Source organism: Marmota flaviventris, chromosome 15 (assembly GCF_047511675.1).
Source record: "Marmota flaviventris isolate mMarFla1 chromosome 15, mMarFla1.hap1, whole genome shotgun sequence".
In the NCBI taxonomy this organism is placed as follows: Eukaryota; Metazoa; Chordata; class Mammalia; order Rodentia; family Sciuridae; genus Marmota; species Marmota flaviventris.
Genome location: NC_092512.1, coordinates 11,603,171 through 11,626,758, shown reverse-complemented (window position 1 = coordinate 11,626,758; position 23,588 = coordinate 11,603,171). Strand labels below are relative to the sequence as shown.

Here is a 23,588-nt window from a genome sequence, read left to right as displayed (position 1 = left end):
TGCTCAAAAAAAGAAATACGAATGATCAACAAATATATGAAAAAATGTTCAACGTCTCTAGCAATTAAAGAAATGCAAAATTAAAACTATATTGAGGAGCTGGGCACTGGGTGCCCCTCACGAGGCACTGGGTTTGATCCTCAGCACCACATAAAAATAAATGAAATAAAATTAAAATGTTGTGTCCATCTACAACTAAAAAAATATATATTTTTTAAAAAAATATACTGAGATTTTACATCACTCCAACTAGAATGGCGATTATCAAGAATATAAATTAACAATAAATCCTAGCAAGGATGTGGGGAAAAGGGTACCCTTGTGCATTGTTGGAAGGACTGCAAATTAGTGCAATCACTCTCCAAAGCAGTATGAAGGTTCCTCAAAACACCAGAAATGGAATTACCATTTGACCCATTTATTCAACTCCTCAATATATAGCCAAAGGGGTTAAAATCAGCATACTACAGTGACACAGCCACATCCATGTTTATAGCAGCACAATTCAGAATAGCTAAGCTGTGGAACCTAAATGCCCATTAACAGATGAATGGATTTAAAAAATGTGATATATATACATAATAGAATACTACTCAGCCATAAATAAAAATGACTTTATGATATTCACCGGTAAATGGACAGACCTGGAGACTATTGTGCTAAGTGAAAATAAGCCAATCCCCAAAACCAAGGGCTTAATGTTCTCTCTGATGTTAACCCACTGGGGAAGAGGGGACCAGGCAGAAGTTCAGTAGATTAGACAAAGAGGAATGAAGGAAAGGGAGGGAGGATAGAAATAGGAAAGACAATGGAATGAATCTGACATAACTTTCTCATGTACATTTATGAATACAGCACAGTGAATCTCAACATTGTGTATGTTGCTAAGACTGGGATCCTAGCTAGAATAAAATATATTCCATGCGTATATAAATATATCAAAATAGATTCTACTGTCATGCATAACTTAAAAAAATCAAGATATTGCAAAAGCTAAAAAGAAAATATATTTACTATTAGAAAAACAATTTAACCATTACAATGAACAAGCAGAGCCTGTGGTATGTTTAAAAAAAAAAACAAAACACTTTTTGTCCACCACTGTCCCTTAAAGTTACTCTGTGGCAAGTTATTGTCCCTGAACTTTTATTTAGGCAATCCCCATGATTTTGGCCACTTTCAAGGAAAAATAACAATGGTTTAGAAACTGACAGATCACTAATATATCATCAAAAATTTCATTCAAGGTCACAGCTCTACCTGCGCCAAGCCAGCCCTACACAATCAAGAAGACTGTACCTTCACCCATCCCCTTCCACCCTGCTAGTTCTGGTGGGGCAATCAAGTGTCACTGGAGGCCATAGGCACTCTCAAGACTGAATAAATAAATAAATGTTCATAGTTGATTCCATCAAGGAATCTTTTCAGTGATTCCTTAGAAGTTCTCATTCATCCCAGTCCTAGGAATCTCATCCAATTCCCATGCAAAACAAGGCATCCCTGGGAATCCTCATCACCACCCTATCCCCACTTCCATCCCATTCTTACAAGCTTTTTCTCATCTGGTCCACTGGAAACACAGACTCCTTGCCCTCCCCAAATTGGGGGAGAAATGGCAGTCACCCACACAGTAAGCTCACTTTGCCATGCTAAAAAAGTATTTTTTGATGACATAACGTGATCTATTTCTAAACTCACAATTGTTATTTTCTTTTATCCTTTAAAATTTTCAGACATGAGTTAGACAAAAATCTACTGTGTTCCTTAAACTGCAGGATTTCCATATGAAGTTCCCCATATTGTCACCATCAACCCCCTTCTATCTTTACTAAAGAGGAACACTCTTCATTCCCTGTCCCTCCCACAGAAGTGGGTAAAGAAGGAGGGACTGCTAGAACACCACAACTGGGTCCAAACATTGCCAATCTTCAAGAACTCAGGTCAAAAACTTTTCAAAATTCCAACTTTAATGCTTTTATATCAATAGATGTGTAGGTTTATATTAAAGGTTACAAGATCGGGCTGGGGTTGTGGCTCAGCGGTAGAGCGCTTGCCTCGCACACACGAGACCCTGGGTTCGATCCTCAGCACCACATACAAATATAAAAACAAGTGAAATAAAGGTGTTGTGTCCAACTACAACTAAAAAATAAATATTAAAAAAAAAGTCAGGGCTGGGGATGTGGCTCAAGCAGTAGCACGCTCGCCTGGCATGTGTGCAGCCTGGGTTCGATCCTCAGGACCACATACAAATAAAGATGTTGTGTCCGCCGAAAACTAAAAAATAAACATTAAAATTCTCTCTCTAAAAAAAAAAAAAAAGGTCACAAGATCTAGTTTCTGGCTTTTACAAGGCCTGTATGGTGTCTTGCAATTCATTTCAGAAATGTGCATTTATTGACTTACCAAACCCAGAATAAGAGTTCCATTTTTACATTTTCTTATACATTTTGTATTTCCGAATTTTCCAATAAAAAGCAGGAAAATAAAAACCCATAATCCAACCAGAGTTAGGCACTGTTAATGCTTCACTTTTATAAATCTGTCATCTGAAAAATTTCTTATTTCAACTTTTAAAACCTGGCACAAAAATATTTCATTTATGATTCCATTGAGTAATCCAGTTTCCCACATAATTTAAGTATGCCTTTTTCAAACACCATATTTCTACCAAATCAAGGTGCAGGTGGTCTTTCTAAAACTTGTCTCAAAATCCGTCTCATTTTGTCACTCCCTAAACCTCCAACCTTTAATCGTTTCCCACTACCAGAGGTTAAACTTCAATCTTTTTTAACATTAAGCATAACCTACGCAGTCTCTTACAGCTATTACATCTCTAAATGTGATTTTAAACCACATATTCATTAAATAAAATCCTACTACAAGAAAAATGTGAATGTCAGGGAAGTTTCTGATAACAGGATTTGACCTACACTGGTTGATGAGCAATCCAGTCAGAGTTCAGCCCCCGTCGCACTATGGCTGCTGAAAGGATCTCAGGCTTCATCAAGGGTTACAGGATTAAATCACAAAGTGCAAAAAAGCAAAGGTTGTTGTTCCTTTATTAGCAGGGTAAAACTAAGCTTGCAGCAGGGATTAGTTCTCAGTACTGCAAATAACATTCAGTATCACCACACATACACATTTTCTAGCTTCACTATCACAGTCACCAACTGCCAAAAAGTTAATCTAAATACTCTAGGGCAGATTTATGAAAACTTTAAATGTTTAAAACTGGACTTGGGGATTTTGTTAAGTTTCACATGACTTGCTATTCATTAATAGAGCATACATTTTAAAATGTTTTAAAGTCTTCTTTCTAAAGATGAAATGAGAAGTAAATTCCATTTAAACATGCTACCAAGAAAAAGGCATTCATAGTTCTTAGTCCAAAGAGGCTTGTCTCAGAAGTTTATGTCAGTAAAATGCAGAGAATTACAAAAGTGCCTAAAGAAAGAAAAATAATCAGTTCTCTCTTAGAGCTGACAATAAGTGTATTCACTGAAAAAGTACACAAGAACAATGAATGTGGGCAAATACTGATGCGTCTTTATGTTCAAATGTGGAGAGAGAGAGAGAGAGAGAGAGAGAGTGTGTGTGTGTGTGTCTGTGTGTGTGTTTGCGCGCGCGCGCGTTTTTTCACATAATATGAATACATGAGTAAAGGTGCCTGGAAAGATGGTCATCAAGTGACTACCTAGACAGTGATTTTTGCTTTCCTATAATATTTCTATTTTATTTGAATAAGCATATACTTTTACAAGAAATTACTTTGATTACAAGAAATTGCAAGAAATTACTTTGATTACTAAAATGATTGAAAAGTTACAATCATCAAGTCTGGTGTGGTGGCACACTCCTGTAATTCCTACAACTTGGGAGGCTGAAGCAGGAGGATCACAAGTTCAAAGCCAACATGAGTAACTTAGTGAGGCCCTAAGCAACTTAATGAGACCCCCATCTCAAAATAAAAAATGAAAAGGGACAGAGATGTATCTCAGCAGTTTAGCACCCCTGGGTTCAATCCCTTGTTACCCCTGCCCCCAAAAGTTACAATCATTAAGCCATGTCATAGTAGGAAAAGGAAAGACACAGATAGACGAAACAAACAGTAAAGTCCATAAATAAACCCATTCATCTGCAATCAAATGACTGTCAACAAGGATGTTAAGGCAATTCAACAAAGGACAGTCTTTTCAACAAATGGTGCTGATACAATTGGATATCCAATGTAAAAGGTTGGACTTAGGAACTTACCTCAATACTATAAAGCTAACTAAAAAACTGGATCACAGCCCTAAATATAAGAACTAAAAACAAAACTTTTAGAAGAAAGCACAGGAGTAACCTCTGGTTAGGCAAAGATTTCTCAGATATGACACTGAAAGCACCATTCTTAAAAATAAATAGATTGGAGTCCACCAAAATTCAAATCCTCATACCTCAAAAAACATCATTAAGATAAAAAGGGCTAGGGATATAACTCAGAGAGAGAACGCCTGCCTAGCATGCTTGAGACACTGAGTTCAATCCTCAGCCCAGCAAAATAAATAAATAGATAGATAATAAAAAGATAGGTCACAGAAAGAGAAAAATATCTGCAAACAATATATCTGATAAAGAGCTCAGAGCCAACTCTTACAACACAATAAGATGAACAGCACAAATATAAAGTATACCTCAATAAAACTGTTTTTTAAAAGACAATTTTATAAGTTGGTTCGTAACTATGTTTATTGAAGGAAGTGAGTTTTTCTAGATGCCAAAGCCAAAAATCAATGATATAACTATTTTAAATGAAAATGTCCACTTAAATGGCATATCAACATCATATACATACCATTTATCTCTACTATCAAAACTATACATGATTTTACTTTCTACATTTTAGCAGAAAAATTTTAAGTACATCTTTTTTACCTGATTAACTACTAGCATCAGATCTTTACTAAGAAAGACTAAAACAATCACCTGTTTCTTTTACATTATATCCTCCAGCTACACATAATCTTAATATGAATTTAACTATACAGAAACAAAAATACACTCAGATATGTGTATTACACCTTTGTACACACCTATACTAGAGACTAAAAAAAGAGAACTACCCAAACATACTCCAGAACCTTCTCTGGATAGAAATCCAGAAGGGTCACATCTTAAGAGAAGAGGTTAGTGGCAAATAGTGAGTGAATTCTTGCTAGCAGTCCAGTATTTTCGATTTACTCATTAAAAAGTGACGTACAGGGGGCTGGGGTTGTGGCTCAATGGTAGAGTACTTGCCTAGCACCCGTGAGGCCCTGGGTCTGATCCTCAGCACCACATAAAAATGAAAAAAAGATATTGTGTCCACCTACAACTAAAACATAAATTTTTTAAAAAAAGTGATCTACATATAGTTCCCATTTTAAAGAGAATTAGGATAAAGGACATATATAAAGATTAGCTACAAGACTCGATGAGCAAAGGAACCTTGATGGGGGAAAGACTTATGAAATAAATTGTCTTAGGGAATTGCTTAATTCTTCTTCATGACTCAGGATAGTTTCCTGCAATACTGGAAATCAGTTATACAAACCTATTTGCTTGTCTCTTACTTATAGGACCCAAAGATCTAAGAAGAGATCTGAGAGTAGGAGACAGTAATAGGACTTCATGAAAACATTCTCAATTGGGAAGAATGTTGAAGTGTTTAGGGTTTCTTTTTAAAAAACAATTATTTAAATAGGGCTAGGGATATAGCTCAGAGGCAGGGCACTTGCCTAGTATGTGTGAGGCTCTGGATTCAATCACCAGTAGCAAAAAAAAATAAAAAATAAAAATAAATTATCTAAATGCACAGGTTATCTCCCTGTCTAAACAAGGCAAACTGAAAATGGTTTTAAGAAATTTCATTTCACTAAAAATCTATGAAAACAAAACAACATGCACTATTTTTAAAAGTGGATTAAAAAGAACATTGATCAGCTAAAATAAAGTTCTTAAAAGACAAATATTATACATGTTAATAGAATACTAGGAAGGATCAGCACCACATGCCAAAGAATACTGGCCAGTTGTCACCATCACACATACCACAGTGAACTTTGGCACACCCATTTCAAAGGTCTGCCAACCCCAGACTAGGTATTTTGAATACTACTTCAACAAACTGTTCTATAAATAAAAGGAAAAGCTTTAATTTAACTACATTCACGTTTTAATATAGGAAGTCTTGATTATCATGAAGACTATTTCCAAAATGCTTCAGTTCTTGATTCTCGGGCACCTTTTCCCCCCCTTTTCTTGGAACATTATAAAACACAACAGTGGGATCTGTTATTATTTATGTGTACATACCCAGGCACCTACTTTTACCCACTAGCAATTTAAAAGTCGCTCCACCAGAGCTAGATTAGTTTACATTTCCAAGTCTCTCAATTCTCGTATAAGTTGACCCAAATGAATGGAATAAATAAATAAATCTACCTGTTCATTTACAGAATCTGAAGTAATAATGTTTAGAAACTGAGCAGTAAGAGAAGTAAAATTGAAACTGGCAACCCAAATGGTGGCTTGGCTGTTCAGTCTCTTTTGGACTTGAGGAGTAAAGGATGAATCCACAATGAAACTAGCCTCATGGACTAAGTAAAAAGTAACTGGACTGCGAAGTTAAGAAATCCCTCAAGCAAAATAAAAGGTATAAGTAATGTTACCCTTACTGCCAATTATATATCTTCTAGTGACCAAAGGCATTAGAAATTTCTTTGGTTGAATTGAGAGGGAATGACTGAAAGTGAATGCAAAGCCTTGATTACTGGCAGAGTTGATTTCTCTCCATATTCTGATTTCTTTCTGCTTCCAGACACTCAAACTCTTTAAGAAGAAATATGATTAGGGATAGGAGGGACTGACTGAAAACCAGCCACAACCATCTGAGGTTGCCCAGGAAACTTTAGAGAAGGACTCAAAATGTTACAGCTCTCTTGGATAAGGCATCCAGGTCAGTAGTCTACCTGATCTTAGGGGAGAGAAGACATTCAGATTCAATTAGTAGGATTTGGGTAGGGTTTCCAATGGTTTAAGAAGCAAAAGTGATGTATGGGTGGGGCTCTTTGGGTCAGTCTAAAGTACTGTCATTATCTCTATATCTTAATTTGTAGCAGGAACTGATGGATATGTTATATGCTTATACCTTCCTGTCTATAATGCCAGAAAGGTTCTTCTAATCAGGATGGGTCATATGTAAAAAAGTGTTAATTTCGGGCCCCACAACCCTAATGACCATTTTAAGCTACCTGTCTTAGTGACTCAGGATTTTACTGACTGAAGCATATAGCAAATGGAGGGAGTCTCCATCTGGAGGTGATCCTTAGACTTTTAGACTCTGCCTCCCTGAACAGGTATCAGGTACTTTTGAAAAGTAGTTATTAGCTTGCATCTGGGCTCTGTGGAAACTGAATACATGACTCATGGAGGTCTCATGAGTCTACAGCCTGATATTCCTATTTTGGGGTGGATCAGCTTATAATCAATGATTAACAATGTAGTAAGTTAAGGGAAAACACTTATTTGAAAACATCTATTTTAGCCTCCACCCCCGCACAGCAGCATCTCAACTTTACATAAAAAAGTGCCTCCCAGCTCTTCGGGTGAAACTACCCACACTCATTAAATCATCAAATCTTATCAATTTAACACCATTCCCTTTTTATCAAAAGTATAAATCACTATCAATTCTTTCCTAAACTCTGAAAACTGTATCCAATCTTATTTCACCCTAATTCCCTAAAAGCAGAAAAATCTTTCAAAAATAGTATTTTACTCTCTGCTGTTAAACCCTAGAGTGATTTCCCCACTGCCTTCAGTCCAAAATGAACTGAAGTTTGTTAACATGACTCCTGCATACAGTCCTAAGGTTTACTTCTTTAATTTCATCTTTCCCATTCCTACTTTACATTCCACATTACAGTCAAACACAGCCAGTATCAATTTCTAACATGACCTCTCATCTTAAGGTTTTTGGTCTTCATACTGCCATTCATTTTCATTTATATATATATAGTTGTTGATGGACACAATAACTTTATTTGTGAGAATCAAACCCAGTGCCTCACCCATATTAGGAAAGCTCTCTACCACTGAGCTGCAAATCCAGCCCCTCATTCTCCCTTTTGCTGGATTGGTCAGTCTACTATACAAGTCTTAGTTTAGGTGGCATTTAATACAAAGTGGAAGAGGGTTTATCTTGATTCCTTAAGAGTGGGTATTCTGGTAACACATTCTCGGTGCAATTGCAGTGTCTACTTTTCTCTATCTTCTACCATAAGGAAAGACCATGAATGTTTTATTCATTATAATATGTTGCTCAGTAACTATTTGAGCAATTAATAAAAATCTATATACCAAATATTGTGCCAGGTATCAAGGAAATTATGTCTTCCTGCCTTCCCTATTTTGTTACATAGAAATAAACACAAAAATTCCACAACAATGTTAAGACATGAAAGAGAGAGTTATTCCCACTTCATAATCTGAGGATCTTCATGTTATCAATTAAATGCAATATTTTTGCCCATACATATGGTAATAAAATTTTACAATGAGAAGAATCTCTAAAAGTATAAGTCAACAAACTACATAAATCTTCTAAGGGTGTAGCTCAGTGGTAGAATATATTCCTAACTTGTACACGGCCCTGGGTTGAACACACACACACACACAGAAAAGTCTCTTTCAAGACCTAGTAAATCTCAGTTTTAATTTAAACTTTAGTGCATTCAATTCTCTATTACCCTGAGAATAGAGAAATGGCACAAATAACCCCCGAATAACAGAATCTGGGAAATGTCATAATTTTTTTCTTTAATAAATATTTTCTAAAAATATTTGACCTAAACTGGTATTCAGTATAATCTAGATTACCTGAACGCATGTCAACAATGTATATAATTAAAGAATCAAAATTCTAAGAATGATTTCCCTGTTTTGAAAGTTTTACAAATATCACTCATTTACATTCCATTTATTTGCATGACTGGAAAAGGAGTGAAGCTATGGCTAGTGAGTAGGAAATAAATAATAATCCTGTATATGTTCAAAGGAACAGTACAGAACAAGGGGACATTATTTCTCCTATGTGGTAGCTGAAAGTTTTGAGATTTGCTGTTTTAAGTATACCCTCCAAATAATATAAAATATACAGCTTAAAATTAGTATGTCAAAATGAAACTTTCATAAAGATTATCAGCCATACAGGCCTGGGTTCAAATACCAACCTTCTACATTCCACTTTTCCAAGTATACTTGGAAAAATTACCTAAGCTCTCTAACCTGCACTTTCCTAAAGTTAACTGGAAAATAAATAGAAATTAACTTATATCTTGCAAGGATATCGTGAAACCTACCTACTATATATAAACAATCTGGGGTATAGGTAAGTGTTCAATATTTCATCACAATAATTAAGAGTCAGGACACAGCCCTATCACTTATTAGCTGTTACTTGTTTTCTCAGATGTCTGACAGGAATACTAATGCCTATTTAACAAGGTTGTTGTAAAGATTAAACCATGTCTTAGAACACTGCCTGGCTAGTAGTGGACAACATATAAGTGTTAATTATTATTAACATTATCATCAGCACCACCACTGAAACAGTAAATTACCATTGTATTTTTTAATTATACCTTCCATGTCTGCTACATGGAAAAAAAAAATTCTTTGAAAAATAAACCTAATTTAGTGAACTGATCAAAATACAGGATGAACTCACACATCCAAGAACTTTTATGCTGACTTTTAGAAACTTTAAATGCACAAAAAATTCTCTGAATTGACTACTGTTCATGAATGCTGACAAGATGCATGTACTGAATACCCTTTCTAAGTAAACAAATCCATTCTATGAACTAAATTGTAACACCAAATGGTGTGTCTATTGTACTTTCTCCCCTAAAACTCACAAAATAATTTAAAATAATAGCCCATTACAGGCAATTTTCAAAATATGCAAGATACTTGAGAAAACTGAAGCTCAAAGCAATCAACATCTTTCTAACTTTTGCCACATAATTACAAAATGTTTTTCTAGTCCAAGACTCTTGGACCTTGCCATTCACTCAACAGTTCAATAAGAGTATTCACTATACACCAGACAGAAACTGTCCTAAAGTCTGAAAATAGGAACAGAAAAGGAGAAACCAAAAATAGGGGGCATGCCATCAACAACATAATTAAATATCTTCAAATATTGTAGTCTTGTTTTCCTTAAACAGTGAAAATTATAAGCTTTTATGGTTGAATGCACCAATACTTAATAAGAGCCAGGTAACCTCATCAGTGGTAAGCCAGTATTTTCCCCCAAGGAGAAAAGGAATAAAATGAGCATCTCTCTATATCACTCCACCAATTACTATTTACTAGGTAAAGATAAATGACCATGTCAAATATCAAATAATCTCAAGAGTGGTACCATAATATGTAGCATTTTAAGCCCATTTATTTTTGGAAAATCCAGAGAAATTATCAGCTGTATTTTATCAAAAATAAACTGCCCTCACTTAGCTTTACTCAACAGTTGAAATCCTATTTTTGCCTTCACAACAAGAATCATCTCACTAGTCACATCTCCCTTTGATCAACCAATCATTTTCTTAGGAAAGAAAAATCTAGTCTCTACCCAATTACAGAGAATCTAGAATCTATACTATATATCCAACAACATTTTACAAAGCAAGAGTTTCCTTGGAGACAACTATACCTATTGAAAAGTTTAAATTTTATTTAAAAATTACCTAACAAAACAAGAAAATAAGTAACACCTAAGAAGGTAATCTTAGGGGTTGAACTCCAGGCTTCACATATGCTAGGCAAGCACTCTACCAACTAAGGCACAATCCCACTCTTTATTTTGGGACAGGGTCCCACCAAATTGCCCAGGCCTGCCTCCAATTAGCTTCCTAAGCAGCTGGGATTACAGGTATGCACCATTGTGCTGGTCACAAAGAATGCAATACTGAGTTAAGAAATCTTCCATTTAAAGCAGCTATCCAAAACCTAAATGCAAACAAACAATGCCCTTTTAAAAACTAACTCCCAAGAAAAAGAGGCCTGTTAGAAAATGCTGCTATTAATACTGATAGCAATAGCATTCTCATACTGATATATAGGTAGGTGACTTTTATTATTAAAAGTCTCCCTTGGCATTTGTTATTATGGACAACAAAAAATGGGGGGTGCTGTCATTTCATTTTATGAACACTGTTTAAGCAGTTTCAGTTAACTACAACACTTTACAAATGGGCTGATATATCAAATAGGTTTCAATTATCAAGTCATTCTAGACACAAAGCTTCTATTTCTACTATTAAACTTAATTAAAGAATTAAAAGGATCAGTGTGTTTCTCTTGAGGTACATTAGCCTAAAATGATTTGCAATAATAAGGCACCAAACACCCGTGTGAATGAAATTCCTTCAGCTACACAGAACACTTGTATGCAATGTCAGCATGCCAAACTGCAAGACTAAAAAGAAAACAAAATGTACTGATAAACATTTCTGACACAGTATTTAAAGAGTTAAAAGATGCCAAGCTAAAAAAAGTTCAGGAAGGGGGAGAATGTAAACAAATTTCAAAAATCTTGGCCTTATCCAGAATGGCACTTTGTGGTTAAGAAGTATTGGTCCAAATTCTTCTGCATATAGGAGGAACTCAATAAATGCTGATGATGAGACAAAACAATACTAACAGGTAACTTTGCAAGTCGGTAATGGAACCAGTAGGAAAAAAATAAAATAATAATAATAACAATAATAAACCGAATTTTATACTCAGAGAAAAATCAATTCATCAAATGCTCTTCTAGAGGAGGAAGCAAGAGAATATTCGGTATGGCCCAGAATAGCCATGAAGTTAGAACCCCCCCCCCCCCAACACACACACACACACACAGCGCAACTGCCACTTTCACGAGAGTTTGACAGTCTCAGATTTGGGTAATTACAGTAGAAATTCAGAGACTTGGAAACACACTAACACCACACCCTAGGACTGAGCATCTGGACTTTAAACGCTGGGAATTAAAAGGTCAACACGTGCACAGGTCTGGTCGCCCAGGTGGAAGACCAAGCGTTGGGGGCAATAAAAACAACTTCCCCGCCAGTGGCCGGAGGGCTGGGCTGGGCTGCGCGGCGGAGTCCCAGGCACCGGGTGTGAAGCCGGGCGCCGGCACTGCGCGGGGACCGGGAGCGGGGAACCGCGGCGGGGGCGAGGTCGGCGCGCGCGGAGCCGCCGGGAGCCAGAGGTCGCGGGCGGCGGCAGGATTCGGGGGGCGGCGAGCAAGCGCGAGGAGGTGCAAGTGCAAGCACCAGGCAGAAGAAAAGAGGCTCCGAATGAATGAGCGCCGGGCAGGCCGGGGCCGGGGGCGGGCGCCCCGGAGGGCCCACCGACCCGGGCACGAGCAGTCCCGCGCGGGCCGCGCCGCACCGTCTCTCCGCCAAACCCGGGTCGCTGGGCAGGAGAGCCAGGGTGTGAGGAAGAGGAGAAAATGGTAAAAACCACTCACTCACCCTCCCTCGAGCCTCCAGGCTCTCAGCCCCGCTCCTCCGCCCTCCTCGAGCGGCGGCGGCGGCTCCTCAACGGCGCTAGGGGGAGCCCCGGGCCCGGAGCGGGGAGCGGCGGCGGCCGGACCGGGAGCCCCTCCGCACCTGCCCCTGTGGCGGCGCCGCGACGAACTAGGCGGCGGCGGCGGCAGCGGCGGCTCCGAGCGGGGAGGGCAAGTGACCCGGATGTACAGGGTAACGGCGAGAAGGGGGAGGGGGGAATGCCAGGAAGTGAGGGCGCCACGGACCTGTCCGGCCGTGCGCATGCGCCAGGCGCCCGCCCCTCAAGGTAAATCCTCAGCCCTTCTTCTCCGCCCCCTAGTCCTCCGCCCCTCCGGAAAGGGGCGTGGCAGGGCCGGAGACAGGTGGTCGCGCGGTCGCCGCGCGGAGAGCAAGGGGCGGGCCACCCCTCCGCGCCCCCGCCCTCCTTAAAGGGGCAGCACCTTCGCGCCGAGAGAGCTTCTAGGTGGGTTGGAGTCTCCTTGTACCAGTGGGAGACTGAGGTTCAGAAGTGGCGGCGACCTGCCTCAGGTCAGCGAGCTCGGAAAGGACAAGAACTGGAGCTCGCGACTCGCACACTCAGGCTCGGTGCTGAACCCAGCGGAGCTGCCACATTCCAGCACCCCACGCCTGGAATGGCTGGGCTCTTGGCAAGCCTTTCCTTCTCTGGCCAGGTACCTATGAGTAGATGCGCTTGGCAGGCTCCCCAGAGCCAAGAGATGCACCGTTATCGCCAGCGATGGTATCAAGCAGACGCCCTTGGGAGGTGTTAAATGATCAGTCTGAGAAAAGATACCAGACACCACTTGAGATCGCGGCATGCCACGCACAGCACTTTCAGATAAATCCAACTCTTGTCTGGAGTGGACTGCACAGAAATGTCCAGTGGACCAAGAACTTGAATGTAGCAGAGGGCACAGCCATTTCATTACTTCCCTTCTTCCCATCACTCTTGGATGAAATGAAACATAAAAACAGAATATCTTATCTAACTAACTCATCCAAATCCTGCTGGAAAAGCCCAGATTTGTTTTCATTAACATTAAAGTGTAAAGGATAAGCAAGCTTACCTCTCCCACGAGTATTTTAAATTTGCTGGCAGATCACTAACATGGAACTAAAGGGTTGTGAACACAAGATCAAATGCCCAAATGAAAACCCCATGAAAGTATGGACTTTCCTCCCCAGGAAAATGCATGAATGTACACAAATATGCATAGATTTCTGAAGACTTATGGACCCAGGAAGCCCATCTCTGAAGCCCTAATCATGAGGCCCTCTCTAGTCAAATAGGTATCCTTCTAGGAACTACTGGTCTTACTGTATGTGGCCAATGAATTACTCTTTGGCCTCCAATACTAAAGAGTAGCCTTTACCTTATAGCTAGCGCCTGTCCTCTTGAGTTACATGGAGACCAGACAGTATATAATATGCACCACAGTACATAAAGACAGGTTAAGGAAGCCATGGAGAGGCTAGGTGGCTTTTTCAAAGCACACATTAAGCAAGAATCCCAGACTTCAGAACTTTACCTTAACTATCTCACTTAAGGACTTGGGGATTCCATAGTGTACCTATTATAATTTCCATCCATTTTGACTAAATTGGGAGAGTTGGTATTTGTGCAATATTGATACTGATGAAACTGTCCTCACAATCCAATCCAAGAACATTGGTCTGTTTTTCTGATACATCTACATCCATTAGTCCCCATATGTGCACACTGTCCTTAATCTGCCTGATCCCTTAGATAAGAGCTCTGAGAAACCACACATCCCTTCTAACCAACCTCCCACTTAAAAGCAGAACTCTTCCCTGGTATCCCATACTGGACCTCCAATTTAGCTTGAATATCTCAATTGTGGGGAACTTGGTACTGTAATTAACAGCCTCCTTTGTGAAGAACCTGTTTTAAACACTGAGCAGCAATCTGGTACCCACCAACATTCATCCATCAGTCCTAATTTTATCTCCAGGGAGCAACACAGACATGATACCAGCACAAGGAGCTCATTGATACATGATAACAGTAAAGAGGACAATCCTGTGTGGATTTTGGAGCACCCCTCTCAGAGGTACCTCTCTCCTCATGAGCTGGAGCCCCATTCCTGGCCTGTGAGAGAATACATGAGTAAACTCTGCCATTATCCTTTGAAGGGAAGCTGGCTCAGAAAACAAGACCCTACAAGAAGTGCTGAATTTATTCTTCCATGATCCCTCATCATCTTTCATCAGTGTAATCACATTTCAGCTGAGGCTGAAGCTTTTAAAGTTTTAGACTGCAAAAACAAGCAGAAGGACACCAAGAAAGGATGTTCACATGAAGGCACTGGCCTCTCAGTGGTGACGCAATTGTCAGGGCTAGCTAGCATTTCTGGAGTCCTCACCCCGTGCCAGGCTCTGTTCTAAGTCCTTGACTTGCATTTCCTCCTTTGTCTTTCATAGTCATCCTATGTAATACTATTTTCATGTCCGTTTTATAAATGAGGAATCCAAGGCTCAGTATGTGATAGACCCATGATCTGAACCCAATCTGTTAACTCCATAGTTTGTCAAAAACACATGTTTTTGCCCCTCTACTAAGTCCTAAGCACCATACTGAGGGTCTGAGTGGAAGACAGTGAGACATGTGGTCCTGTTCTTTGAGGGGCTTGGAGTTAAATGAGAGGAAGGGCTGTAAACTCACAATTTCAGCACAGCATAACTCGTGGTAACTTAGGGCAGAAGAACCAACTCTCCTCGAGACAGCTATGAAGGCTTAATCTTTTAGAGAAAGGGGAAGCGACAAAAAGAAAAGGTACAGAGGCAGAGGGAGCAGAGTCTGACATGCTAGGGGAAAGACTGAGGGGATGAGGCTTTAAAGGGCCTCATCTGTTATGCGAAGGCATTTCAGCTTAACTCCTCAAAGCAATAACAAGTAAATAGAAGCCTCTAGGCAAAGGAGAAACAGAATCAGATTTATTTTCTAACAAGATCACGAGGACCGCAGTGTCCAACATGGACTACAGTAAGACAGAATGGACAGGAGCTGTGAGGCTATAGTAGGGTCCCGATAAGGATGGCCTGAAGATGTAACTCAGTGGTAGTGCTCTTGTCTAGAATATGTGAGGCCCTGGGTTCGATCCTCAGCTCTGCAGAAAGAAAAGAGAACCTAGTCTAGGAAACTGGTAGTGGGGATGAAGAATAGGCCTCAGAATTAAGATACTGATATAGGATCTACAGGAATCTATGACTGGTCAAATCTGGGGTGAGAGGAAACAGAAGCTCAGAGGATGATCCCAAGCTACCTCGCTTAACGGACTAAATGCATGGTGACACCATCCAATCCCAATATCTTTACACAATTTTCAATCCTGTTCTCCTCGAACCTTCATCCATAGGTATGCACACTGCATTAGCCTGCATCTTCAGATATGTGCAACTATTTCCCAATGCTTTTGTATATTTCTACACAGTTGCATTTATCATTTTTTTAATAGCTGCAGAATATCTCATCATGTTGAAATGGCTCAGTTTCCTTCAGTTGCAAAAGGTCCACACCCTACGTGCCTGGCTTACTCTAAATTCACTCAGCTCTGGGCATTTTGCAAGAAATGAGCTGAGCCAGGAAAGACAGCCTTTAGGCAAAAAAGGGTGTTTGAAAAGTGTGGCCATAAGGGACAATAAGGGTGCAACTCTCCTGGGACAGGCTTGGGCAACTGTCTTGTGTGTAGAAACTGTAGAGCTCTGAGAAGGAACCTGTCATCCGTGGGGATCCTGATGTCTAACTATGCATTGAACTGGTTCTCACATCCTAACCCTTCAAACCCTTTCCAGTCCATTGTTCATTTATCCATTTATTCACTCATCCCACAATACATTCTTGTGAAGCATGTGGCAAGAGGGCAAAACCAACGCCACCTGTAAGTTCTGGATTCACCCGGTCAGGATCTGAAAACTGCTCTACAACTCACACAAGTTATCTAACCTTCTAGAGCCTGGTTTTCCCCACAATGTATTTTAAGTATTAACCCAGATAAAATTTACAAAATACTGCAGACTGAACGAGGCATAGGCTAAGTTCAATAATTATTTCCAGTCTTTGTTCTCTCATTCTGCTTTCTTGATTCTTGCCACTGGACCTCAACTTTTTGACCAAACCTTCTAGGCAATGACACATGCATTCGGGGTTCAGAGCCCGAATCTGCCAGTGAACCAGGGCCACTCACTTGATCTCTCTAAACATCAATTTCCTATCTGTGCAGTGGGCATAAGAATCTACCCACTTCCTATGAATGCTATAAAGCTCTTATAAATACTGTATTGGAAAATACTTTCTAAACCCCAAAACAGTCATTTTTGACTGTTATTTTCTATAATAAACATCTGTTTCATTTCTCCTCTTAAAAAAAAAAAGACGATCTTAGCATAAATTCCCAGAATTGAAATTACTAGGTCAAAGAATTTGAACATTTTTATGGCTCTTGATTTGTACTGTCCAATAGCCTTAGAGAGCACTCAACCTAAATATACCATTCAGTATGTGCCAGCACCTACAGAATAGTTTTTGTTACCTCTGCATCCAATCTTCTCCTCCATCTAACATTAGGGGGGTCTATCATCTGCTTCTCCCTTCCTTTTCTAGATGAATGAACAAGAAATCCTTGAATAAAGAGACACCTTCCAAACATCTCCATCACAGCCAGGGGCTCAAGGCTAAGACTTCAGTGTAGCATTAAGATTGAGGATCCAATGAATATTGTATGAATGCAGAAGAGGGGGAAGGGGAGACCTGGGAATCCCTTGGGTAGAGCTAGAAGCTCATTCCTCACTGAAAGATGACATCAGAGCTGCTATTTAAAAAGAGCCCAAGAATGAAACCAACAAATCAAACCCCACACCTTCCTGTTATTTACCAAAACATTAACCAACCCCCAAAGAGCCATAAAGTTGTTCTTTCCAGAGATAGGCAAGAAGGGGCAAAAACCCACCACCTCACATTGAATGTTCCTTCTCAGAACTTCAAACACACTTTCTGGTAGCTGCCTTTGGACTTTCCTCCCTATCCCCCTTCCCATAGATGTGCTCCCACCTCCCTTCACCCATTCCCTACCAAGACGCTGGTTTTCTCCTTCACAGCATCTTGTCCTTCCCTCCCAATTTTTTTTTTTTTTTTTAGCTCGGAAATGTCAGCTCTGTGAAGGCAGAGACTGGGCTATCATGCTCCCCACAGTCCCTGCCATGTGCTCAGCTCCTAGGAAGGCACATAAATATGCTGAGTGATAAAAGAAGGGCCTGTGCCCAGGTTGTCAGTAAATGGGGTGTCCCAGCCTCAGGTACATTTTTCACCATGACAGTATGAGTAATACATGTTGACTGCAGCAAAATTTGAAAAGAAATATGAGCAAAAGGGAGAAAATATAAATAGTCATGATCTAGCCACCCACACCATGTGGATACCCTTCCAAACGTCTTTTAGGTATCTATATAAAGATACCATATATTTTTATAAAAATGGCTCCCACGTCTGAGTAGTAATCTTCTGTGTCCCATCTCACGGATATCTTGGTCACTTTTCCTTAGGAAAGGTACTTTAGGTACATAATTTTTAAAGGCTATATAATGCCCCATTGGGTACACATGCCCTCAAATCAAGTCTGAGTTAAGCTAAAGAGGAGGTTTCTTCAACCCCAGTAAAGGTAAAATGTTTCATTCCAGCACTTCCCCTTGTGGAGCTTCTCCTGTTTCCCTGTGTTTGTACGGCTTCAGTGTCGCCTTCCACAGAACTGTACCCCTGCAGCCCATTCACCACCTGGAGTTATTAGAAGCCCTGTCAATGAGGGAAATAAAATTGTTTGCAGCCTGAAAAGCTGAAGTATGATAAAGCAAGGACAATGCCTCAAAGTTCAAATCTGCTGCTGATACAGGGGACAAGAATGACGAGGTCTTTTTCTTGCCAAGATTTTAATTGGAAAAAGAAAAAGAGACTTCTGCACATGCCTTCACTTCCCTGTCCCAAGCCCAACCCCAAGGCAAGGTTTTTCCCAGGAGGAAGGGGCTGGTCCAAAGGTTACTGATGTTGTAAGCAGTTTGCCGTCAAAGCCCATGGCTCCTTTTACAGACTCACTGGCTGCCAAAAAATCCAAGCGGGCACACTCAGGAGATGCTGCCCTTCTCCACAAATAGCTCCTCCAGCCCACTGGGAGGTTCTGCAGCACAAAAGACTGCCCACTTGGCATCTTCAGCTCTGACAATGACATCCCCTCCCCCAGCAAGGGTAACAGTCCCAGGAGGGGGTTCCCCTGAAGGTGGGGACAAGATGCCATAAATTCAGGGATGGCACCAGAGGAAGAGAAAGAAGAAGAATGTCTGAGTGGGCCATTCATTTCTGAGCTTCACCCTTCAGTGACCCCAAAGCCAAACAGAGGTTAAGCGCTGCTGCTCCACCCACCTTACAGATCACACCATCAGAGTTTGATGAAAGCTTTACCTAAGAGAAAAAGAACCCCTCATCGTAGTCAGGGTCATCAATTTATCAATGCCATTCTAAAAATTCTTTTATATACTCAACAGAAATCTGCTTAGGAGGAAAGAATTTGGTTGAAATATAATGACAGATGGAACTATTGCCACCAATATCCCTGTCAATTGCTACATTTCAGCTGGCACTGTACAAAATGATCTCCACCCATTTACATTTCAGCCTTACAACATTATGACAGATATATCATTACCCCTTGTTTCCAGACGAGAAAAGTGAGTGGGAAAGAGCACAAGTATCTTGACGAAGGTGGCAAAGGTTCTAGCAGGCAGAGGCAGGAGCTGAGCCCCGGTCCCAGCAGGTGCTGGCTCCGCATCAACCACTCCACCTTCCTTGCTTTCCCTCCCTCTTTCTTCCTTTCTTTCAGTAAATATTAACTAAACCTCTCAGTGTCCAAGCTCCATTTAAAATGCTACAGTACTCATCCCTAAGACTGACACAGTAGTCACTTAATAATAGTTATTAAATTAACGAAATAATAGGAACATATGAAATTTCCCATGTTCAAAATGTCATTAGGCATTAAAAAACAGCAATTACATACAATTACATACAGTTAAAACTAACATGTAAAAACTCAGCAAAGTTTAAATGTTTGGTACACTCTTAAATAAACATATATTACTGATTATGATGGGACTTGACATTTGCTATTTTAATATTTCTTATGGTTTATATAGTGGTGTCCCACAAAAGCTCACGGGTAAGACAATGCAAGAACATTCAGAGGTGAAATGAAATGAAATTATGAGAGTTGTAACCTCATCAGTGGATTAATCCACTGATATGAATTAACTGGGTGGTAACTATAGGCAGGCAGGGTGTGGCTGGAGGAGGTAGGTCACGGGGGTGTGCCTTTGGGGGTTTATATTTTCCCACATTTTTTATTAGTGCATTATAGTTGTACATAATGGTGGGATCTTTTGTTACATGTTCATACATGCACACAATAAAAAAATTTAATTTGCCAGTGTCACTCCTTGGGGTTCATATTTTATCTCTGGTAAGCAGAGTGCTCTCTCTCTCTTTCTCTCTGCTTTCTACTACAATGTCCTGAGCTGCTCTCCTCTACTATGTCCTTCCACCATGATGGTCTGCCTTACCTTGGGCACAGAACTACAAAGTGAGCTATCTATGGACTGACATCTCTGAAACCATGAGCCAAAATAAACTTTTCCTCCTCTACATTGTTCTTGTCAGGTCTTTTGGTCACAGTGGCAAAAAAGCTGACTAAAACAATATTCAATCTTGGAAGGCTGTAGATCACAGGGGCTGAGTCAGAAGGCTCAGCCAGGTCTGCAAAGAGATGAAAGTAATGGTCCTCACTGTCAGAAGCAAGTTATTTATTTCATGTAAAGCACTTAGCATAGTTCCTGGCAAATGAATGTACTCGATAAACATTAGTCTTTTCTATGATTTTTATTAATGAATTTGCTACTTTCACTAAGATGGTGTTTATAAAGTTGTTCATTACAGCATTATTTACAATAGAAATCAGAAACAAATTAAAATTCCCACAGTGGGGAAAGAGCATAGTAGTGTTCTGAAAAACTTTGTTTAATGACTATTTTTAATTTTAAAGACCCTGCTTTACTACCAAGGAGCTATGAGATTCCAAGCAAGTCAATTCTTTTCTCTGTTCTGTTTCCTTGTCTCAGAAATGAAGGGTTTCTGCTCAGTAACTCAGAAGTTCTCTCCAGATTTAAAGTTGTATAGTCCTAAGGTTCTAAATAAATTATAATCATTGATATTAAGGATAACATGTAAGTATATAGGGAAAAGGTAGAAAGATGAAAAAATGTAATTTCTTATAAATTAACATTTCCAATCTTCATTAATCCTACTCTGGACTAAAGAAGACTTTTTCCATAAATTATCCCCTCTCAACACAGCGTATATTATTCACCATCTCTCTCCAGACCTAGGTTCACGACAGCAGAGATTTAGTCTGATTTGTTCTCTGATGCATTCCTAACCCCTGAAACAAAACCCGGTGCATAGCAGGAACCCAGTTAACATCTATCGATTGAAAAAGTGTGAATATTACATTAAAAGAGCAAAGTACAAAACGGTATAACTGAGTAGCATCCATATACAATACATACTCATTTGGGGAAACGGCAGAAAGGATCAGAGAAGTTAAAACTCAATGATAATAGGGTGAGAGCACAAATGAAATATGTTCTTTTCTAATGTTTCGAACAATTTGTTGTTCAAAAAAATGGTGATTGGAAAGGGAAGAGTTCAGACAGGAGAAAAGGAAAAGAGGGCAAGAAGCACTGGGTGTGGTGAAGCACACCTCCATGCAGCAACTCAGGAGGCTGGGGCAGGGAGATCACAAGTTCAAGACCAGACTCAGCACCTTAGGGAGGTCCTGAGCAACTTAGTGAGACCCTGTCTCAAAACAAAAAGTAAAAATGAGGCTGGGGTTGTGCCTTGGGTTGAATCCCTGATACCAAAAAAAAACCCCAAAAAACAAAAAACAAACAAACAAACAACAACAAAAAAAAAAAACCAAGAAAAAGAAAAGCATCAGAAGTAGCCAAAGGAGATGAAGAACATAAAGAAGGACAGGAGGCACTCAAAGAAAGAAGACCGTGGCTGGTGGCTGTTACTATATTAATGTCAACAGAATCACAGGGGCAGAAAGAAGACTAGGTAATATCATGTCAATAAGGAAAAGCCAGTTTACCTTGAACTTTGAATTATAAGCTAATAGCTATTAAACTATTCCCAGGTGGATATAAATTTCCCCATTAGCTGCTTCAATCAATAGAAGCTTTGGTGAGTTTGAGAACAAAGGGGCATTCCGGGCTGGTACATGTTACTGTTCTCACCAGTCCAAAGTTGTGTGTGTGTGTGTGTGTGTGTGTGTGTGTGTGTGTCCTGGGGACTGAGCCCAGGGCTGCTTTACCACTGAGCTCCATCTCCAGTCCTTTCATTTTTTTATTGTGTGACAGGGTCTCAAGTTGTTGAGGGTCTCACTAAGTTGCTGAGGTTGGCCTAGAACTGTAATCCTCCAGCCTCAGCCTCCAGAGTTACTGGGATTATAGGCATGTGCCATGGGCCCAGAGTCTTCTATTGCTCTAGATACAAGAAAAATGCATCTTGGCCACATACTAAGGCTAACTGATGTGCCACCAACATCATTACCCAATTAGTCAACCATTCTATCCTTTGTCACATGGGGAAGTAGGATGTTCCTTCCTACTCTGGGAGGAAAGAGGAGACTGGATGATAATAAGATGTCCAAGGGAAACCTTGTCCTGCATTTCACCACATCACAGGGACACTCATGCTGTTTGTGGGCTAAATCTTGACCCTTTCCTCTGTCCCCACTCTGCACTTGGGATCCTATGCTCCTCTTAACAGCCCCCACCCGCCTGCCTGGACTCTATCATGTCCAGCAATTGCCACTTTGAGCAAACCAGGTCAGATGCCCTGCTACGAGTATCTCAGAGCTTCTTGTTCACAGCACAGATCATCACGGTCATTAATGGTTATCTGTGCAGTCCCTGGAACACTGGGAGCTCCTCCAGGGCAGAGGCCATGCTGATTTGCCTCTATTCCCCAGTGCAAGCACTGAGCCTAGCACAGTAACTGACATGAGGATGCACTCAGTACACAGTTGCAGCCAGTTAAGAGATGGCATCTGTCCACTGCTCCTGAGTTAGCCCAGTCCTAGGGTTTTAACCCAACTCTGAATTCCAATATGGCTACAGCCCTGCAACCAGAGAATCAGATAAGCCACAACCCCTCAAAAGTAGTCTATATGATAAAGTCACTAGTTCTGTGACCTAGTATTTGAAATACAGAGCTTCAGACAGAACAATGGGGATAAGTCCAACATGAGCTGAAAGTGTAAAGAGCTTAGATTCTCACAGTGACTTTTTGAAGTGAGAAAGGAAAGATATTGCATAAGGTTTGAACAAAAAGGCAGTAGACGCCGCCGTATGTACCAAGTTAAGAAGCTGAACTGGTTTAGGTAGCTTCCTCCCTAAAGTCCTGGAGTGACTTCATGGCAAAGCACAGGTTTAAGAAAAGGGTCACCTTTCCCAGGGTCTTGTATTGCTCAACCCATGGACCACAGAGAAGGTCTATGGTGCCCATTTCAGTATTTATTTAACATTTTTATACAAAAGGCCATTTGTATATCTGAGTGCCTGCGTCAGAATTTCTGAATGAATCACCTAATTTTAGAAATGGAAGGAATCTCAGAATTCACCTTCCATCCAATCTTTTACCCAGACAAAACCAGAGAGTGCTTAACCTTCTTCAAGAGCCCAGAGGAGTTTGCAAGAGCACAATCAATCCCCAGGCCTGGACCCTGAGCCCAAAGGGAAGCTCACAGGAGTTCACATCTACAACACTGTCAGAAAACTGCTGAATTCATTTCCAAAGATCAGTCTGGGCCACTGGGGTATCAATGGAGTCCTGTGAAAACTCTACGAATAAGAAATGTGCAACATTCAGAATGGCCAGTG

At 40.3% G+C, this 23,588-nt stretch overlaps 1 protein-coding gene across 10 annotated transcripts in view; it reads right to left on the bottom strand.

Moving 5' to 3' along the window:
• The window catches only part of Cyrib (CYFIP related Rac1 interactor B), a 137,015-nt gene that overhangs the window by 68,862 nt on the left and 44,565 nt on the right, over positions 1–23,588 (bottom strand). For 3 of the 10 annotated variants that reach the window (XM_027950208.2, XM_071602121.1, XM_071602125.1), the window contains exon 1: positions 12,552–12,780. The exons of 6 other annotated variants lie outside the window; for them this stretch is intronic. The gene's annotated coding sequence lies outside the window, so the exon portion shown is untranslated. Of the gene's footprint in view, positions 1–12,551; positions 12,784–23,588 lie in introns of those variants that run through there. One more of the 10 variants, XM_027950226.2, reaches the window with a different exon arrangement.